The sequence below is a fragment of the Pinus tabuliformis genome, chromosome 7 (assembly GCF_031772625.1).
Source record: "Pinus tabuliformis cultivar Carrire ecotype Pingquan chromosome 7, CPIR1, whole genome shotgun sequence".
Taxonomy (NCBI): Eukaryota; Viridiplantae; Streptophyta; class Pinopsida; order Pinales; family Pinaceae; genus Pinus; species Pinus tabuliformis.
Genome location: NC_142293.1, coordinates 1,584,717,723 through 1,584,722,608, shown reverse-complemented (window position 1 = coordinate 1,584,722,608; position 4,886 = coordinate 1,584,717,723). Strand labels below are relative to the sequence as shown.

Sequence of the window (4,886 nt, the reverse complement as noted above, 5' to 3'; positions counted from 1 at the left end):
GGTAATCAAGCAACATACATTAATAATTTTTTTAATATATTTGTGCAGATTTGATACAATTCTGAAAAATTGTTTCAAGAGCTCTCTGAAGATGAACAAGACAGTTTCAGATTTGATGTGAAGATGAACGAGACAGTTTCGGATTTGATGTTAAGATTATCGAGTGGAAAAATTACATCGGAAATATTCATATTCCTTGACTTGGTGAATATATATTAAATGGGTGAATATGTATCAGTGGATCACAATCGTTGCAATGGCCATGAAGACATCAGTTTTCACTTCGCAATTTCTGGGAGAGTGATGGGGGCTATTGGAGCAGAAAGTTGTCCATATATAAATGGAGGTCATGCCAATGTGAACGTTGAACTCATTTCCACCAACAATGATCTCATTAATGATGTGTTTACGTTGCAGGGAGGTAGTTACATGTTTACAAATATTACTCCAAGGAAATATAGGTTGGTTGCTTCCCATCATGAATACATAAACTTCATCAATCCTCGAGCAATATACAAATATCAGGTCATATCAAATCCCACTACATTTTTTTTCAAAAAGGAAAGGCCATGATATTTTTCTCTCTTTGCCTTCGTTTGATACACATAATAAGTTTGGAGATTCCTTAAGGATGAGTGTCCAGAGGACACAATAGCCCTCCATGAAATCAAACGTGAAGAAGTGGAAAGAGCAAGCTCTGTGAGCCAATTGTTAAATAGGGGAGGAAGATACAAGGTCATACCTAATGTCAATCCTAGCTAGGATGACGCTACACATGAGGTACAATGATTGAGGTTTATAGAGTATATTTTCTATAATATTCTCTTTCAAATATGTGATTCTCATGTTCTCTTAACAATTGTCCAAAGAGGCTCTCCAGAGATGGAGTTGGGCTTTGGAAATCTAGTAGTAGATGACATCTTTTATGTCCCAAGTTATGATATGGATGGCTTAGTTGTTTCTCAGGGTAACCCTATTTTAGGTGTTCATGTATACCTTTATTCAGATGATGTCCATGAGGTGAAGTGTTCTCAAAGAAGCTCCTTGGCCAAATCAAGCACTTTGTCATGCAATATCTTATGCATATGGTAAATTTTCTTTTAATTTTATTCCATGTTGAAAATAAAGGTTGTTGCCATTCTACAAGGGTGAGAATACAATATTTGATGTTTCACTTCCATCTATAGAGGTTCTTGTTGAGCACAATCATGTTAATATATCTCAACCATTTTAGGTCACAGGTTTCTCAGTTGGAGGACTTGTGGTGACTTCTGAAGGAGTCTGTTTTGAAGGTGTTAAGATATTAGTTGATGGACGAGAAAGAGCTACAACAGATGTCTAGGGATATTACAAACTTGATCATGCAACATCAACATGCTACACAATCAAGGCTGAGAAGGATCACTTCGAGTTTAGCAGTTTGGAGAATTTCATGGTTGTGCCAAACATGGCTTCAATCCCAAATATAGAAGAAACACATTATAATATTTGTGGTTCCCTAAAATTAGTGACAAATGGCTATTATGGAAAGTGTCAAGTTGGCTTGACACATGGGCCAGACAATGTTAAGCCTCAACTAAAGAGGATTGATGATATGGGAAACTTCTTCTTTGAGGTTCAACCATGTTAATATCGAATATCCCCACTGACCACAACAACAGAACGTGATTCTGGTCTTCAATTTTCACCATCACATATTGATGTGATAGTAACTAGACCAATGTTTGGCATTGAATTTATAAAGGCCCTTGTTGATATCCGTGGATCGGTGATATGCAAGGAAGGATGTGACTCCTCAGTTTCTATATCACTTACTTCTCTAGTTGTTGAACTCTAGGTTCAGAGTAACTTAACTCTTTAAGTTTAACAAATGAGAACAGTGACTTCATATTTGAGAAATCCGTACCTGGTGCATTGCGTCTTGAGATAAAACATGGACCTTCATCTGATTTGTTAGATTGGGATGATGACTGGTGTTGGGAGAGAAAGGTTATTGATGTCAATGTTGGTGTTTCTGATCATTCAGAGATAGTGTTTATCCAAAAAGGCTATTGGTTGTGTATTATGTCTACCCATCCTATGGCTTCTTACATTGTACAGCGAAACAAAGAACCAATGAATTTGTTGATTGAGAAAGGATGGTAGAAAATATGCTTAGAAGCTTCTCGCATTCACATGCTTCATTTCTTGAACTCGTGCATTTTCTTTGGAATGTCTTCATTAGAATTCAATGTATTGAAACATAAGCCTATATATTTGACTGGTGAAAAATATCTACTGAGTGGTGAAATACATGTTGATTCAAGTTCTTATCCTAGTTTAAGCAAATGAGTTGTCTCGAAGCATTATTGTAGACATATGGAAAAAGGAGGGTGAATTTATAGATATGATCAATAATGTCAAACTCGTTTCAAGTGCTAATGGACCAAGAAACATTGTTGTATATCAGTACACTCACTGGGCCAATGTTAAAGATGAAATGGTCTTTGTTCTGAGAGATAAAAGGAATTCTAGTGAGAAAAATAGTTTTGAAAATGTCTTGTTTTATCCAAGAAGTCGGCACGTTGCTGTTAAAACTGATGGGTGCCAACCTGTTATTCCTTATTTTTTGGTGTGCCTAGGAAAGTACATTCAGGGTCAATGCTGCCAGCAATCCTAGGTGTTGACATTAAAATAATTTCTCAAAATGACAGTAGCAATGGTCTTCTGAAAAAGGGTGACTTGGTTCTTCAAACTTCGACAAGATCAGATGGTCTGTTTTTGGGTGGTCCTTTATATGATGATACTGAGTACTATGTTGAAGCTTCCAAGGGATATCACTTTAAAGAACTTGTATAGGACCCCTTTTGAAGATTAGCTATATGTGCATCCAATTTGATCGGACGCCCCACTCGACTAGCAAAACCATAAAGAATATTTGATCGTCAGTATTCGACCTTTTGTGCACTCCTTGCATTTGTGGTCCTCAAAAGATGAATCACTGAATTTGCGTCAAATAGCCGCTAGATATGGGCAAAACCTCTTCAATCGCATTGCTTCAAACTACAACCATGTAAGTCTAGATTTTACTATTACTTTCAACGCTTTACAATGAAACCAGTGTAAATGCAGTTTGTATGTGGATAAAATATAAACCATTGTAAACGCAGGTTGTCTTGTATATGTATGCAGTGGCATAGATGATAAAATATTTGAGAGTGAATGGGATATTGTTTCAAGAGCTTTCATGCTCAATGTTGAGACTCAATATGCAATGTGGAAGTAGTTTGACCGTACTGGAAATGGACTCATATCCCGATAATGCATACAATTTCTTTGTGGACATATTGATTGAGATGATGGGTAGCTTTAAATCATTAAAGGAGATGGTCATATGTGTTGTGCCTTTGCTTAAATAAATATGTGTCTTCTCAATTTGTTGTTCGAGAGGCTTCCTAATCTCCAATGTTAGTTAATGGGTGATAACTTTATCTTGGTAAAAATAGAATTTCTGTGTTTCTTTTACATGTGCAACGAACAACATGTTTCAAAATGTTTGCATTTGCTACTTAGTTGTCAGGTATAGCATAATTTTTTTTTATACAAAGCATATATTGATGTAGCTTAGGTTGGCTATTATGTTTTGGTTCATTCTTATGTCTTGTTTACAGATTCAGTGTATCCAATAGATATGAAACAAAACCAAGTAACGACTTTGTTTCATATCTATTCCTTAATGAAAATCTACAATACCTAAATTAAAAAAATTAACCTGCTATAAGATGTGAAAATACCATAAAATTCTTCCATGGTTTTTTTCCATGATGTTCATAATGAATATTTATGTCTTTTACCTCGTAAATGAGTGCGGAGTTGGCTTATTTTTGTTTTGAAATGCAATGCAGGAACTTTCAAAATATCCCATACCTCTCAGATCCCCACTCTCTCATCTCCGTATATACAGGTTTATGTAGACATAACTGAATTTCATGACAGGGAAATCAGTGTATTAGGTTGCTTTCTTTAGAGCACCGTTGCTCTAGAGATGATAGAAATTCATTTAATTGATGACTTCAATTATGACGATCCATGATATGTAAAGTTTTTGGAGGAAGTGATGTATTTGAATAGAGTTTCAAAGCAAGAAAGGATATTGGTATGAGAATATTCTTTTTAAATACACGCTTCAAAATCTTTAAACCGTTGACCAATAAAAAGGCTTTCGGGCTTCATTTTCTTTTATTTTTTTCTTTATGGAAGGGTATGACCAATGCAGGTTGTATGTGGATACGAGGATGAATTCTACTGTGGATACGAGGATGTGGACACCAGTGGAATGACCTGCTTAGTCTTGGGCAACATCGAGTATGGAAGCAGATGGCAGTCTCATGGAGTGGGTATGCGACATTTTGCCCCATTTTCATTTTGTTTATCATTTGTTGTTTGCGCTAGTTCTAATAGTCAGTTTTAATTATTTATCTTTTTGTCATTTATATCATTAACATTCCATGTTTCCCAGGCAAGGTAACATCTTCGGTTGCTTTAGATGAGCAACCTGTAGGATTAGGATGTTCCCAATGAGTTTTGAACATTTGTCCAATATGCCTTGTCGATTTTGGATTGTCATTGTGGGTTATCGCTTTAATTGTTATCCAGTTTGACATTTGATTGACAATGAAATTCCATGCTTTTATAAATTATTTGTATGTTAATTTTTAAAAGTATTTAAGAAATTTGTCTTCAGTAGCCACACTTCAAACAATGGATTTCACACTACTAGGTTTAAGGTTTGGGTTATGTATTTGGTTAAAATTTCCCAAGATTTATATCATATCTCAAGTGTCAAGTTTGGGTTATTTATTTGGTCAAAATTTCCCAAGATTTATATCATATCTTAGCCTTTTGAA

The 4,886-nt window shown here is 35.3% G+C and overlaps 1 pseudogene; it reads left to right on the top strand.

Moving 5' to 3' along the window:
- The first annotated feature begins 219 nt into the window (after positions 1-219).
- Positions 220-4,560, top strand: LOC149254142 (uncharacterized; annotated as a pseudogene).
- The last annotated feature ends 326 nt before the right edge of the window (positions 4,561-4,886 follow it).